Raw genomic sequence first — 16,737 nt, 5'->3', positions numbered from 1 at the left:
ATTGGTAGATGTTGACAAGATCCCAGGTGAGAGGTATGTACATTCAAGTGTGAAAAGCACTGGTCTATAGCATGATGGTTAAATACGTTGGCTACTGAGTCATATAGTCATGTGATATGGTCTCCCAGTTTTGCCACTTATGAACTGTGTGATCTTATTTGAATTATTAATCACTCTGAACCTCAGTTTCACATTTTACCAATGGAGCGACTAATAGAACCTCCATCAGAGATTTCTCCTGAAGACTGAATGGGTTACTGCATGCGAAATGCTTATCATGGTGCCAAGCATATTACTAGAATAGGTGTCAGCAAACTTTTTCTGTGAAGGGCCAGACACTAAATATTTGAGGCTTTGTGGGCCATATGGTTCTGCTGCAGGTATTTAACTCTGCCATTGACAGAGCAGTCATTGACAATACATAAATACATTTTGGCATGGCTGTGTTCTAATAAAACCTTATTTATGGATACTGACTCTAGAATTTCATTTAATTTTCATGTGTCATGAATTGGTGTTCCTCTTTTAGTTTTTTCAGCCATTAAAAAATTTAAAAACCATTCTCAGTACAAAGACTATACAAAAACAGGCGCAGGGCTGGATTTGGCCCATGGGCTGCAGTTTGCTCATCTTTGCACTGTGATGTAAGCTCTACCAGAGCAGGGGCCTTGTCTGTTATGTTCCCAGGAAGCATTAGCAAAAATTTCTTGGCAGGCTTTAGGAGAAAAGGCTGCTCTTAAGAACAGAACTAAAATCACTCTGAATCCCAGTTGCCCTGCGGGTTAAGACCTTAAGTCCAACAGCGTCATTCTGTTTGGCATTGGGGATTGGGTAGAGAGGGAACTACTGGACCCTGTTGTATGCTGGCAAGTCACAGCCTGTGCTCTTGGGTGCTCTCCTCTGAACAGAATTAGCATCAGGTTTCCTTCAACTGAAAGAAGAAGTAACTAACACTACTTGTCTCTTTCTGTTTTTAATTTTTTTCGCATAATATCTTCAAATGGCTCAAAAAAATCATAAAAGGTACATAGAGAAAAAAAATATCTGCCTCCTACCTCTAGTCTCAAAGCTGCCTGGTTTGCTCTCACCCCCAGGAAACCACTATTATTCTTTCTACTTATCTTTTCAGGATTTCTTTATGTGCATTCAAGCAAATTATGAGTATAGATTCTTATTTCTCCACCAATTTTACACAACAGGTAGCCCAGAATACACACTATTCTGCCCACTAAAAACGTTTTTAACAATGTACCTTTTGAGGCCTTTCTATACCAGTGCACAGAGATCTTCATTCTATTTTTTTAAATAAGTATTTATTTATTTACTCTTTCCTTTTCTTCCCCCCGCTAAAGACAGGATCTCACTCTGTCACCCAGACTGGACTGTAGTGGCACGACCATACCTCACTGCAGCCTTGAACTTCTGGGATGAAGCGATCCTCCTGCCTCAGCCTCCAGAGTACCTGGGATTACAGGTGTGTGCCACCACACCCAGCTAAGTGTTTTTAAAATGTTTTTTAGAGATGGGGTCTCGCTATATTGCCCAAGATGGTCTCAAACTCCTGACCTCAAGCAATCCTCCTGTGTAAGCACTCTGCAGTTATTTATTATTATTTCCATTTTACAGACAAGGAAATATACACAAACACGCACACAGCCTCACAAAGCGCTAGGATTACAGGTGGGAGCCAACACACTTGGCCATGTTTTTTTCTTTTAACAGTTGCATGACATTCTAGTGAAGAACTGCACTGTAATTTCTTAAACTGGTCCCCTATCAATGATCACTTGAGTTTTTGTATAATTTTGCAATTTAGATAAAATGTTGAAACTATTTCTTCCAAAAGGAATGTCCTGATTCTTTCATTACTTGGATGTGAAAATGAATAGTATTTTTAAATGGTTGTGAGGTATTAGAAAAAATTTCTGATTCTATTAAATAAGAGGCAGGAATTTGGCCAAATATCATAAGGTCTTGAGCTTCATTCTTGGTAGGTTGGCATGATTCATTTATTTATTCAACAATTATTAATCACTTGCCATGAATTATTTCAGACATAGAGGATATAGGAGGGAATGAAAGAGACAAGGTCCTCCCTGCTCTCATGGAAGGACACATATAGTAAACAAGGGAATAAATAAATGTGATGTTACACAAGAAAACAAAGAGAGTAATGGGAGAAAAGGGACCTTTTAGAAGGTCTCTCTAGGGAGGTAATATTTTTGCAGCGATCTGGCAGGTGGTTGTACTGTTAAGCACTTTGCAGTTATTTATTATTATTTTTATTTTACAGACAAGGAAGTATACACAAACAGACACAAACTGGACCCTGTTGTATGCTGGCAAGTCACAGCCTGTGCTCTTGGGTGCTCTCTTCTTAACAGAATTAGCTGGCAAGTCTAATATTTAAATTGGACAATGTATTTATTCATTACCCATACATGTATTGAACACTTGCTATATGCCAGACCTGTACTAAATGCTGAAAATATAGCTGTGAACAAGACACAGCTGGTCTTGCTCCCATGAAGCTTATAGACTATTAAGGAAGACATTATATAATTATGTAAATATCAATATGATTGGGGATAAATATACCATACTTAGCTTGCTGATTCTGAATAGAATCAGAGTTTAGTATGATTTCTTCCTTAGCTTCCATACAATACTCTATACCACATTCAGAATCCTTCAAACGTATGTTGAAAAGAAAATTGATCAGTCATTTGGAGCTTAAAATGAACCCAACCATTCTGTTCTACCAAAAAGCAAATATCAACATCCTCTTCATCAAAACCATAAGATTACCTTCTCCTCAACAAAGTTCTTTTCCTCCCTTTGCATTGATCTTAGCATTTTACAACTTCTATTTCCCAGGTTTACAAAATTATTTGTAGGTAAAAGAGCTGAGGTAACTTTTCCAGGGTGACTCCAGATTTTTATAGTGAGCCACACTGATAAGGAAAACTCTTCTAAGAAAGACAGGACCACCCCTGATCAGATGGGCTCTGCAAGTATTTAAGGTCTCATCTGAAATGCAAGCTCTTTGTCCCTACAGCCAAGGGGGCTTTAGCCTCCCCACATCTCCATAAACATCCTCCCTCTAAGTATAAAAGTAACAACAGTAGTTTAACATTTACAGCCTCAACGCAAGGTAAAGCCACTGCTGTTCTCTCCAACCCCAACCAGACCCTGCCTGAAACCCCTCCTATACAGAACTTTTGCAGCTGCCCTTGACCACCTAAAGGAGAAAACTGGCTGCTCTTAGGTTTGCATCTGTGTTTCTCAAAGTTTCCTAGAAGTAATTTACATACTTTCTGGATGATGCAGAAGATCTGTCACCCAGCGAGGTGGGGAGCTAAGCAGACAGTACAGTGAAAAACTCAGCCAGTACCTGGTCTTTTTTTTTTTTTTTTTGAGATGGAGTCTTGCTCTGTCACCCAGGCTTGAGTGCAGTGGTGCAATCTCAGCTTACTGCAACCTCCACCTCCCAGGTTCAAGTGACTCTCCTGCCTCAGGCTCCCAAGTAGCTGGGGTTACAGGCACCTGCCACCACACCTGGCTAATTTTTTATTTTCAGTAGAGATAGGGTTTCACCATGTTGACCAGGCTGGTCTTGAACTCCTGGCCTTAAGTGATCTTCATCTGCCCACCATAGCCTCCCAAAGTGCTGGGATTACAGGCGTGAGTCACCACATCCGGTTCAATTAAAATTAAAATTTTAAAAAATCAAGTTAACACATGTACATAGTTTTTCAAAAAATCAAATAGCACCAAAAGGCTCAATATGAAAACTCAGCTGCTACATTTATAGCCTTTTGTATGTGCATACTCCTCATCACTTAATAGATAGTATCACACAACTGAGAAATTCTGAGACAAACTTTGGCTGCCCAAGACTTTAATGACAGCATTTTTGATTGTTGGTTTTGTTCATCTGTTTGTTATCTTTGCTAAAAATCAGACGTGCCAGTTCAGGAAATCTTCCACAGGAGAGGAGATGAGGTACTCACTAGTTAACGGATTCCAACGCAGCTGGAGATTATGGCAGACTTGTTTTCTAGAAGAGCAGCCCTGAATCTTGAGTTCTCACATCCGCTTTTTCGTCGTAGCAGTCAAAAGAAGAGGGAGGAGCAGTCTGACAACCCGGAGGAGCAAGACTAGCCCAAAGCACTTTCCTTGATTGGTGGAGACATTCTGGAGGAGGAACCAAGTTCTGGGCTAAAGTTTACAATGAAAGTTTGCACGACTCCCAGCGGTTCCTCTTACAGTTAATGATTTACATGCACAGCAAGCTTTTGAGGGGCCGAGAAAGCAAATTATTCACAAGAAGGAAAGTGTCCAAGGAGTTGCCGAAGTGGTTAGTTCTGTAAAGGGGCAAAGAAAGCACTTTTCAGAAGGAGGAAAGAACAGATGGAGGAAGCCATAGAGGAGTTTTGAAATTGAAAGGAAAGAAGTTGAGGGGTGGTTATGGGTTGGCTTAAATCTCAGCAAACACGTTGATGTGTTTATCTGTTGAAGTGGCAGGACTAAACATAAATGCTATCAGGTTACTCCCCTGCTCAAATCTTTCAGTGCTTCTCTTTCCTTTCCAGGTAAAATCCGAATCCTTACATGAATTGCAAGGAGTTGCATGATCTGGCACAAGGTCCTCTGATCCGCAGCCCATCCCCCTTCCTCTGCCTCACTCAGGACAGCCACCAGCCTCCTTGCTTTTTCTCAAACACACTTGCCTGTTTCAGCCTCAGGCTTTCTGAATTCACAGTTCCACTGACTGAAACTCTTCCCTCAGATATCCCCCTGGCCAAAATCCTCATTTTATGAGGTGTCCTATTAAATAACTCTTCCCTTACCACATTTTTCTAAAGTACCACTCTTCATTTTTTCTCTTTTACCTTTTTTTTTTTTTTTAATTTTTTACATCTCTTACTATCACCCTTGAGGGTAAGAACTCTTTTGTTTGATGGTGTATCTATTGCCTGGAATAGCTACTGGCAAATTTTAGGCATTCAATAAATAGTTGATGGATATGTGAATAAATAAAGGACTCTTTCAATTACACGTGATAGAGACCCAACTTAAATTTACTTAAAGAGGAATTTGTTGGTCACTTTTGAGTTCTAGGAATCTTTCGTCGTTGATTCCTTGGGATTTTCTGTGTAATCACAATACCTGTAAATAAGTAAACAGATTTTACTTATTTCTTTTAGATCTATATGCCTTTTATTTCCTTTTCTTGCCTTATTGCACAAGCTAGAATGTCTAGCTCTGTGTTGAATAAGAGTGATGAGAGCAGACATCCTTGCCTTGCTTTTGATCTTACAGGGAAAACATTCAGTCTTTCATGGTTAGGTACAATATTAACTATAGGTTTTGTGTCGATGCCCTTTATCAAGTTGAGGAAATTCTCCTCTATTTCTATTTTTTTCTGAGAATTTTTATCATTAATAGGTGTTGAATTTTGGCAAGTGTTTTTTCTGCATCAGTTACTATAAGCATGTGACGTTTTTCTTCTTTAGCCTGTTAATAAGATAGATGACACTGATCTTCTAATATTGAACCAGCCTTGCCTCCCTAGAATAAACCTCGCTTGGTCCTAGTGTATATTTCTTTTTCTGTATTGCTGAATTCTATAGTTATGTCTCTTGACAAATTTTAGAAGTTTTCAGCCATTATTTCTTCGAGTAAATTTTTAGCCCCCATGTAGATCTTTTATGATAGTTCTACAGGTCCCTGAGGCTCTGTTCTTTTTTTTTTTTTCTTTCTTTTTTTTCCAATTCTAGTTTCTTTCTGTTGTTCAGGTTGAGTAAATTCTGGCTTCCAGTTCTTTGATTTCTTTCTTCTGTTATTTCTATTCTGATGTTAAGCTCATTATTAGAGATAGGGAAAAAAAAGTTTTTTTTTCTACTCTCACATACCACTCAACATAATGTTAGCAGTGGTGAATCCATACGGATCTACAGTAACTTGATTCTTGCCTCTTCAAAGGAAATAATTCATCCAAGAGGCATCATAAGGCAGAGAGACTGAGGCAAGTTTTTGAGTAGGAGTGAGAGTTCATTAGAAAGTTTTAGAGCAGGAACCAAAGGAAGAGGGGCAAGCAGGCAACTTGAGAGATCCAGGTGCCCTGTTTGACTTTTGACTTGGGGTTTTATACATTGGCATGCTGCCGAGGTTTTGTATCTCTCCTTTGATTTTTCCTTGACGTGGGCTGTCTGCATGCGCAGTGGCCTGTCAGCACTTGGGAGGGGCTGTATGTGCAGTGTCTTTTACTGACATTGTGCACATGCTCATTTGAGGCATTTTTCCCTTACCAGTCAAGTGTTCCTAGAGGAAAGTTGTATACCAGTTAAACTCTGTCACTTTGCCACTTATATGCATGCTTAAGCACACTTGCCCAACTCCTGAGATCTTAGTGGAAAGCAGCTGATCACCACCCTTAGGTGTTTTCTATCTCTTAGGAGATTGCCTTTCCCTGGCATCTACTGCAACCAATTATTATTTTAGAGTGACAGTTTAATAACTGCCTGGCTATCACCTGATTGTTGCCTAACATTCTTGCCTTTCTTGCCTTGCCCATATCTGCCTGACTACCTACTCTAACAATAACACTTCTGACACTAGATGTGTGGGGGATTTTCACTACACCAAGCAATTCTCCAGTGGACACCAGCTTGGGTGTCATGTCCTACTTCAGTTCAACAGTGTCTACTTGGAAATAGTGTCAAATCCTACAGGTTAAGATCTCAATCTGTAAACTAAAAAGTATCTGAGACAGGTCTCAATTAATTTAGAGGTTTATTTTGCCATGGTTAAGGATCATGACCCATGACACAGCTTCAGGAGGTCCTGAGAACATGTGCCCAAGGTGATTGGGTTACAGTTTGATTTGATACATTTTAGGGACAAAGACATTATAGGCAAAGACATAAATCAATACATGCTCAGGAGGCTCAGTCAGAAAAACTGCTTGAACCTGAGAGATGGAGGTTGCAGTGAGCTGAGATTATGCCACTGCACTCCGGTCTGGGCACTCCAGCCTGGGCGACAGAGTGAGACTCTGTCTCAAAAAAAAAAAAAAAAAAAAGTTTATATGTTAGTTCAGCCTGGAAAGTTGGGACATCTCAAAGGAGGAGGGGGCTGGGTTTTCAGGTCATAGGTGGATTTAAAGATCTCCTGATTGGCAATTGGTTGAAAGGGCTAAGCTCTGGCTGAAGAGTTGAAATCAGCTTGAGTTAAGGTAAAGGGTGGGGGATTGCAGAAACCAAGGTTCTTTTCAAGTAGATGAAGCCTCTAGGTAGCAGGCCTCAAAGAGAACACTTGTGAATGTCTCTTATTAGACCTCAAAAGAAATCACACTCTCTGGAAAGACATAGTAAAGATGAAGAAAGAATTAATGAAATCAACTATAACCTAATTGTAGCAGTAATAGAAATTTTTAAATCCTCTTAAAGTTGCTGCAACTTTAACTTGAGTTACACTCAAGTTAAAAGAGAATATTAACAGCTTGTCTTCTCTCTGTGGTCAGTGGACCTTATCTATACTTCCCAACTCCACATTCCTCAAAGTTTATTACAGGCCCAGTGAGTCCCTGCTTAACCTCCCTAGCATGGCTGCAGGGTCACAAGACCGGTAAGTTTAAGTTGCAAGACATGTTTTTCTCAAGATGTAAGACATGTTGTAATGCTTGATTAATTGCCTTTGTTTCTCACTTCTGTAACTTGCTTCCCACCTCACGTAGTTCCCACCTTAAGATGTTTAAAACTAGGGAAAGCCCTTTGTTTGGGACTCAGACTTTCTGGACATATGTCTGGCTGAGCCGGTGATCACCTTAATAAACTCTCCTGAACCTTTTTCAGTCTCTGCAGTCTTTGATTGTCCTGTAACATTTCTAGGGGCCTCATCCGGGATTGGAAATGGCAGATTTTCTGTCTCCCTTGCCTGTGGGCTAGAGCCCCAGGACATGGGAGACCTGGGGTCCTTGGCACCACCGGGAGAGTTTCAGCCCGGAAGGAGAACAGCCTGGCCCTCCTGCGTTCTGGAGCCTTCCCCCGAAAGTGTAAATGGAACCAGTAGAAAGGGCTGCAGGACAGTCACAGGAGTAGTGCACAGACATCTGAACCATGGTAAGATTTGGGCCCTAAGGCAAGACCCGTCGCATAAGGACAGAAGGGGAGCCTGATCACCTCCCAGGGCGTGACAATTAGTCTGACCCAAGGGGGTTGGGAACACTGGGAGAGGTCCATTGACTTGGACAAAACTCATGCCCTAACTGACACCAGACGTGGGTGGGGCTCGCGAGTCAGAAAGGAAAACCGTTTCAGGGACAGGGGACGTGTGTGAAAGTGTGTGAAAGAGATGGTCTCAGAAAAGACCAATGTGGGGTGTGACATGGGGAGGCACAGCTCTCTTAGTGTGAACTGTGTGCTCCGAGGCAAATGTGGGAAAAACCAGACCTCAGATGCTGCATACAACCCACAGGACCAGCTCTACGACTACAGCTAGCTGTGACAGGAATTAAGGCATGCTCCTGGCTAAGCAGTGTCTGAACCTCCCATAATAGGACCTGATCTGGTGGATCCAAGAGTGAAAGCGTGCCATGAGAGAAGAAACGGGAGGAAAAACGTCAAAGCCTACTCCACTGGCCTGTATGCTGAGAAACTTTAAAAAAGGTTTTAATGGTGATTATGGGGTTAAGCTAACTCCACAGAAACTGAGAAGCCTTTGTGAGATAGACTGGCCATCTTTTAATGTAGGGTGGCCAGCTGAAGGGACAATAGACAGGGAAATAATTGGCCGAGTGTACTGGGTAGTCACTGGGGTTGGGGAACAGCTTGGGCACCCAGATCAGTTTCCGTATATCGACTCCTGGCTAAGAGTAATTCAAACTCACCTTAAGTGGCTGCAGGCCTGCTTTGAGACCTACTGTAAGACTCTGATGGCCCAGATAAAACCAGGAACCACAGAAAAAGACTGCAAGGCATCAGAAAAAGAAAAGGAGTCACAGGAAAAGCAGAAAAATACCTGTCCTACAGGTCACACCTGAAGAGTTAGAAAGTCCACCCCCCATACACCAATTTATCCATCCCTGGCAAGGCTTAGACAGGAGGCTGCCCCGGCTGCCTCCAGAGGCTCAGACTCAGAAGAAAGCATCCCTCAGGCAACACCACGCAGAGAGGAGCCAGAGCGCTTGCCTGAAAAGCAAAGGGAGGAACTCCAGGGGGATGAGATTGGCCCCCTTAGGTCGGGCCATGCCCGAGCAATGCAGATGCCCCTCTGAGAAACAAGGGGATGAATTTATTTAAATGCACAGAATTAAGTCCAAGGGGGAGGATGGCTCTTCCTTTATCAGCCCTTCTCTACTACTGATCTCTTAAATTGGAGACAACATAGTCCCTTCTATACAGAGAAGCCTCAGGCTCCTATAGTTCGAATGCAGTATTTTTCCTAAGTCACAATCCTGGGCTGATTGCAAAAAACTTCTTCTGTCATTATTTAACATGGAAGAGCACTGTAGAGTTATACAAGCCACTCTCCAGTGGCTGGAGAACAATGCACCTGCAGGCATAGGAGATAATGAGGCAGAATGCACAACAAGCACTCCCAATAGAGGCTGACCCAGGCTGGGACCCTAACCAGGCTCAAGGGCTACAAAGTTTGCAGTGTTATCAAGAGGCACTCCTAAATGGAATAAAGGCTGGAGGGAAAAAGGCCACCAATATTGGAAAGGTCTCAGAGGTCTGCCAGAAGCCAGATGAAAATCCCAGTGAATTTTATGAGAGGATCTGCAAGGCTTAATAGCTTTAAACGCCATTTGACCCAGAGGCTGCGGGTAGTCAGTGTATGGTTAATGTGGCATTTGTAAGCCAGGCACAAAGAGACATAAAGTGAGATCTTCAGAAGTTAGAAGGTTTCGAAGGCATGAATATTACCCAGCTTATCCAGGTGGCTACTAAGGTGTCTGTAAATTGGGATGTGGACGTCAAGAGAGAAGCTAGATGCAGGGCTAAGGAAAAGGCAGACTTGCTGGTGGTGGCCTTAGTTGGAAGAGAAACTGGCTTCGTGAGAGGACGTGGTTGTGGTCGCAGTTGTAGTAGAGGACAAGCTAGGCAAACCGGGAAGCTAAGCCAGGACAAGAGGGCCGACCTAGGCTTGAGAGAGATCAATGTGTGAGATGCAAGCAGATGGGACACTGGAAGAATGAATGCCCAGAAAGAGAAAAGGATAAAGGCAACAATCAGGGAATGAATGAATGCCCAGGAAGCAAAAAGGATAAAGGCAACCATCAGGGACAAAACTGCTGGCCAGAACCCCTTGCCACCAGTCTGGCAGGAATAAACGGTTTTTATGAGGACTGAGACAGACTGGGCTCCATTTCATTAGGCCCCAAGGAGCCTATGGTCTCAATGGAGATAGAGGGCTGGAAAATGGACTTTATGGTTAATACTGGTGTGGAGCACTCAGTAGTAACTCAAGCAATTGGGCCATTGTCTAAAAATTATGTCAATATAATTTGAGCTACAAGAGTAACAAAAAAGAGGCCTTACTTCAAACCTAAAAGATGTGTGATTGGAGGACAGGAAGTCCAACATGAATTTTCGTATTTGCCAAATTGTCTGGTGTCCTTGTTAGGAAGAGACTTGCTCCAGAAATTGCAAGCACAAATCTTTTTTTTTTTTTTTTTTTTTGAGACGGAGTCTGGCTCTGTCGCCCGGGCTGGAGTGCAGTGGCCGGATCTCAGCTCACTGCAAGCTCCGCCTCCCGGGTTTACGCCATTCTCCTGCCTCAGCCTCCCTAGTAGCTGGGACTACAGGCGCCCGCCACCTCGCCCGGCTAGTTTTTTTTTTTTTGTATTTTTTAGTAGAGACGGGGTTTCACCGTGTTAGCCAGGATGGTCTCGATCTCCTGACCTCGTGATCCGCCCGTCTCGGCCTCCCAAAGTGCTGGGATTACAGGCTCGAGCCACCACGCCCGGCCGCAAGCACAAATCTTTACACCAGAAGGGAACATGCTTCTAAACCTAGGTCAAAAAAAAAAGCCACAATAATGACCCTTACTGTCCCAACAACAGAGGAATGGAGACTCTATGAGAGATGCAAAATTGTAAAGATGCATTTTGCCAGCAGGAAAATGAGGCAATATATAAGGAATTATTTATCAAGCTGCCAGGGTTCTGGGCAGAAGACAATCCCCCAGGGCTAGCCATAAATCAGGCACCCGTAGTGGTGGAACTGCTGCAGGACACTTACCCAGTGCGAATCCATCAGTATCCCATCCCAGCAGAAGCCACCCTGGATTACAAAGCATATAGACTGGCTCTTTAAATTTGGGATAATAAAAAGATGTGCCTCTTCTTGGAAAACTCCATTGCTACCGGTATTAAAACCCTCCGGAGGTTACCAGCCAGTACAGGATTTGCGGGCCGTAAATAATGTTGCAGCTACATTATATGCCATTGTGCCCAACCCATATAGAATGCTTGGGTGAATTCCTGTTGACACTGCTTGGTTTATGTGCTTAAGACATAAATGATGGATTCTTCTGCATCTGACTAGCTCCTGAAAGCCAGGGCATCTTTGCCTTTGAGTGGGACTCATCACAGTATACTTGGACCAGACTCCCCCAAGGATTTAAAAACTCCCCAACCATTTTCAAGAAAGCACTAGCCTCAGACCTGAAGGCTTTTGTACCAACAAGCGACCACTGTGTCCTGTGAGATGAATTATTATTGGCTGTACCCACAAAAGAAGAGTGCTTTCAAGGCACAGAAAACCTCCTTCGTGTTTTGTGGGAGGCTGGCTATAAGGTATCTAAGGAAAAGGCACAAATCTGTGGCCAAAGAGCAAGGTATCTTGGCTTTAACATCTCTCAAGGGCAGCATGAGCTTGGATGTGAACAAAGAGACTGTGTGTGGCATTCCTTGACCTGACACTAGATGACAAGTGCGGGAGTTTTTAGGGGCAGCTGGTTTCTGTTGCATTTGGATTGCAAATTGCTCACTCTTGGCATAACCATTGTATAAGGCTACCAAAGAGGGGGGAAAAAGAATCCCTCCTGTGGGGAAAAGAGCAGGACATGGCCTTCAAAGAAATCAAGAAGGTTTTGATTCAGGCCCCAGCATTAGGACTGCCAGACATGACAAAGCCTTTTTATGTCCGTGAAAGAAAAGGAAGAACTACAGGAGTCTTGGTACAAACACCAGGGTCATGGTATCAGCCTGTGGCATATTTGTCCAAGTGACTAGATCTGTTGACTATGGGATGGCCACTCTGTTTCAAGGCATTGGTAGCCACTGCCCTGTTAGTGGAAGATGCTCACAAGCTCACATTTGGACAAAGGTTGATAATTTGGGTGCCCCACATGGTCGTCACCCTGATGGAGCAGAGGAGGCATCACTGGCTTTCTAACCCTAGGATGTTAAGATATCAAGGACTTTTGTGTGAAAACGCCTAATAACCTTGGAGACTGTGAATACTCTAAATTCAGCCACACTGCTGCCAATAGAATGGGTGGAGCATGGAAAGCCCCCATTGTGTGGCCCAGGGTATCGGTGTTGTGTGGAAATGGCGGGTGAGGTTTTCTCAAGCCAAAAAGACTTAAAGAACCAGCCCTTAAGAAACCCAGATGTTGAATACTTTACTGATGGAAGCAGCTTCATATCTGAAGGTGTCAGATGGGCTGGATATGCAGTGGTAACACTGAATTCAGTAGCGGAAGCCCGCCCTCTTCCAGTCGGAACTTCAGCCCAAAGAGCTGAGCTGATAGCTCTCACTAGAGCATTGCTCTTGGCCAAAGGAAAGTCAGTAAACATCTATACTGACTCAAGGTATGCTTTTGCCACTTTGCATGCCTATGGAGCCACATATAAGAAAAGAGGATTATTAACTACTGAAGGATAGGAATCAAAAACGAAAAGGAAATAGAGCAGCTCTTAGAAGCCGTGTGGGCTCCAAAAGAAGTAGCAGTCATCCATCGCAAAGGGCATCAAACAGGAGGAGGTGACAAGGCTGGAGGAAACAGAAAGGTGGACAGAGAAGCCAAAAGAGCTGCAATGACAGAGGTAACTAAGAAGGAAGAGGAAACACTTACCATGTCCTTAGTGGAGATATCCCTTACAGAACCACCTAACTACTCCTCTAATGAAAAGACTTGGTTTAAGCAGGAGAGTGGAAGTTGCCAGAAAGGAGGTTGGTGGAAGTTCTCAGATGGGAGGCTCACTATCCCAGAAACAAGAGCCCCCCAGTTCATAAAGCAGTTTCATCAAGGAACGCATACGGGAAAAACTGCATTAGAGACTCTTGTAGGATGGCATTTCTATGTGCCGTGCCTAACTGCCATCACTCGAGCTGTTTGTGAGCAATGTTTAACTTGTGCCCAAAACAATTCATGTCAGGGGTGAACATGGCCCCTAGGAATTTAAGAAACTGGAGCTACACCCTGTGAAAACCTGCCTGTGGACTCTACTGAGCTGCCTTGAGCTGGAGGCTACCGGTACATGCTAGTGTTTGTCTGCACTTTCTCAGAGTGGGTTGAGGCATTTTCCACCAGGACAGAGAAAGCTCAGGAAGTAACTAGCATCTTACTAAAGGACATTATTCCTAGATTTGGACTGTCTCTAACTTTAGGATAAGACAATGGCCTAGTGTTTGTGGCAGAGGTAGTACAACAGCTAATGCAGATGTTAAAAATCGGAAACTGCATACAGCTTATTGCCCACAGAGTTCTGGAAAAGCTGAAAGAATGAACCAGACACTCAACAGCTGTTAAACAAGTTTTTCCAGGAAATTCATCTAAGGTGGGATCAGGTGCTGCGCATGGTCCTTCTCCGAGTCAGGTGCACCCCTACTAAATTAACACTATGAGCTAGTGTTCGACCGACCACCCCCAATCTTAACTCAGATAAAAGGGGATTTAAAATAAATTGAGGAATTGACCTTAAGAAGGCAAATGCAAGCCTTAGGTGAGACCATGCAGGAAATACAACGGTGGGTAAGAGAAAGAATACCCGTTAGCCTCACAGATACAGTACATCCCTTCCAACCTGGAGACTCTGTCTGGGTCAAACGACGGAATCCAACTACCTTAGGGCCTTTATGCGATGGTCCCCATATTGTGATCTTGTCTACCCCCACTGCTGTTCTTATTTTTTTGAATTTCCAGCTTTTCTGCCCTGCTTTTTTCCCATCTTTGTGGTTTTATCTGCCTCTGGTCTTTGATGATGGTGACGTACTGATGGGGTTTTGGTATAGGTGTCCTTCCTGTTTGATAGTTTTCCTTCTAACAGTCAGGACCCTCAGCTGTAGTTCTGTTGGAGATTGCTTGAGGTCCACTCCAGACCGTTTGCCTGGGTATCAGCAGCAGAGGTTGCAGAACATAGAATATTGCTGAACAGCGAGTGTACCTGTCTGATTCTTACTTTGGAAGCTTCCTCTCAGGGGTGTACTCCACCCTGTGAGGTGTGGGGTGTCAGACTGCCCCTAGTGGGGGATGTCTCCAAGTTAGGCTACTCAGGGGTCAGGGACCCACTTGAGCAGGCAGTCTGTCCCTTCTCAGATCTCAACCTCCATGTTGGGAGATCCACTGCTCCCTTCAAAGCTGTCAGACAGAGTCGTTTGTGTCTGCAGAGGTTTTTGCTGCTTTTGTTGTTGTTGTTGTTGTTGTTGTTTAGCTATGCCCTGTCCCCAGAGGTGGAGTCTACAGAGACAGGCAGGTTTCCTTGAGCTGCTGTGAGCTCCACCAAGTTCGAGCTTCCCAGCAGCTTTGTTTACCTACTTAAGCCTCAGCAATGGCGGGCGCCCCTCCCCCAGCCTCGCTGCTGCCTTGCGGTTAGATCGCAAACTGCTGTGTTAGCAATGAGGGAGGCTCCGTGGGCATGGGACCCTCCCGGCCAGGTGTGGGATATATTCTCCTGGTGTGCCCATTTGCTTAAAGCGCAGTATTGGGGTGGGAGTTACCCGATTTTCCAGGTGTTGTATGTCTCAGTTCCCCTGGCTAGGAAAAGGGATTCCCTTCCCCCTTGCGCTTTCCAGGTGAGGTGATGCCTCGCCCTGCTTCAGCTCTCACTGGTCGGGCTGCAGCTGCTGACCAGCACCGATTGTCCGGCACTCCCTAGTGAGATGAACCCAGTACCTCAGTTGAAAATGCAGAAATCACCTGTCTTCTGTGTCACTCGTGCTGGGAGTTGGAGACTAGAGCTGTTCCTATTCGGCCATCTGCCCCAACTGCTGTTAAAGTTTCAGGTATCACACCTTGGGTTCATTATAGCTGGCTGAAACCAGCAGTGACCACAACTCAGGACCAGTGGACCAGTCAACAAAACCCAGCCACCCGACACAGTTGATCTTGCAGCGAAATCAAGCCACTGCTGACAAGAACAACTGCCCTGCTCTGATCACACCAGAGGCTGGTCAGTCCGTCGACGGCTGAAGCTTAAGGAAACATCAAGCCCTGCTCTAGTCACACAACCAGAAACTGACTAGTCTACGCATGGCTGAAGCCTGAGGAAGTCAACAATAGGTAAGTAAGTGTGGATTGAATTTACAAGCATAGTTATACTCTTACTTGTACTGATTATTTTATTGTCATGTTATCTTTGCAAATGCTCCCAAGCTTGTTGCCCAGAAGAGTGCCCATGCATAGTACAAGTTTAATCATATGAGTAATACTGAAGCCACTGACACTTTCACCTATGGTTATAAAAGGGGACCAGGATGACTGCCCTCACTGTATGATAGAAGCCTGGTCTGGAAAAGATGTGACTAAAACTCTGTTATACCAGACCTACTATGAGTGTATAGGGACTCATACAGGAACTTGTGTCTATAACCAGACTAGTTATTCAGTCCGGGATCCTGGAAACGGGCAGCCCCAAGTATGTTATGACCCAGAGTTCTTGCCCTGTGACTTCTGGTATGAAGTCCAAACTGGCGAACCCCTAATGCCATCATATACAAACCCCACAGAAACCAGGGTCAGTAAACTTGAAAACAAAACAGAAGTATTCCCTTACTTGCATAAAGGGCCTATCTCCATATATTTTGATGCCTGCCAAGCTGCACATCTCAGTAAACTAAATAATATTGGGATGATCTGTAAAAATCTAGGACAAGAAAGAGTCAGCAGCAGAGCTGCTAAGGCCATAATAGGAGAGTACAAAAAGGATGGCCCTGATTATGATAATCAGTGGACCACATACCAATTTAATCACCACCTATAGACAGGAAAGGTTGCTCTGTTTGCCAGACAAGAGTTAAAGATAGGGTGCAAAACAGGAACATGGAACCCACTCAATATGACAATACTAAAGCCAAATATGCCTTTGTGGACTAAAGGGCTTAAAGGGCTACTAACCTTTAATCAGGCAGGAGCTCTCCTGGGACTTGGAATTCCTCTGGTCATCATCAAGAAAACCCAAAGGACCCAAGTTCAAGTTAGCCCGATGCAACAGTTTAGGTTTCATAAATCTTTCAATAAACACTTTAATCCTGAAGTATCAAAAATTCAAATTCCTCCTGTATCAGCTGAAAATCTGTTTGCCCAGCTAGCCAAAAGTATTGCTAACAATTTAGGAGTTACTTCATGTTATGTATGTGGAGGTACTAATACGGGAGATCAGTGGCCCTGGGAAGCCGGATAATTGATGCCACAATTTTAACTTGCCTGAATTTGTTACAAAATTCAATGGAAATCCAAGTGTTTGGCTAATAAGGAATCCCATCAACAGAAAATACTGTATTG

At 43.7% G+C, this 16,737-nt stretch overlaps 1 protein-coding gene across 5 annotated transcripts in view; it reads right to left on the bottom strand.

The window, feature by feature from the left end:
• The window catches only part of ACSM3 (acyl-CoA synthetase medium chain family member 3), a 34,467-nt gene extending 30,287 nt beyond the window's left edge, over positions 1-4,180 (bottom strand). For all 5 annotated transcript variants that reach the window (XM_026455361.1, XM_026455360.1, XM_026455363.1 and 2 more), the window contains exon 1: positions 4,014-4,180. The gene's annotated coding sequence lies outside the window, so the exon portion shown is untranslated. The remainder of the gene's footprint in view (positions 1-4,013) is intronic.
• Positions 4,181-16,737: the final 12,557 nt, after the last annotated feature.

The sequence above is a fragment of the Piliocolobus tephrosceles genome, chromosome 17, assembly GCF_002776525.5.
Source record: "Piliocolobus tephrosceles isolate RC106 chromosome 17, ASM277652v3, whole genome shotgun sequence".
Lineage (NCBI taxonomy): Eukaryota > Metazoa > Chordata > Mammalia > Primates > Cercopithecidae > Piliocolobus > Piliocolobus tephrosceles.
This window is presented reverse-complemented; position numbering and strand designations above follow the sequence as displayed.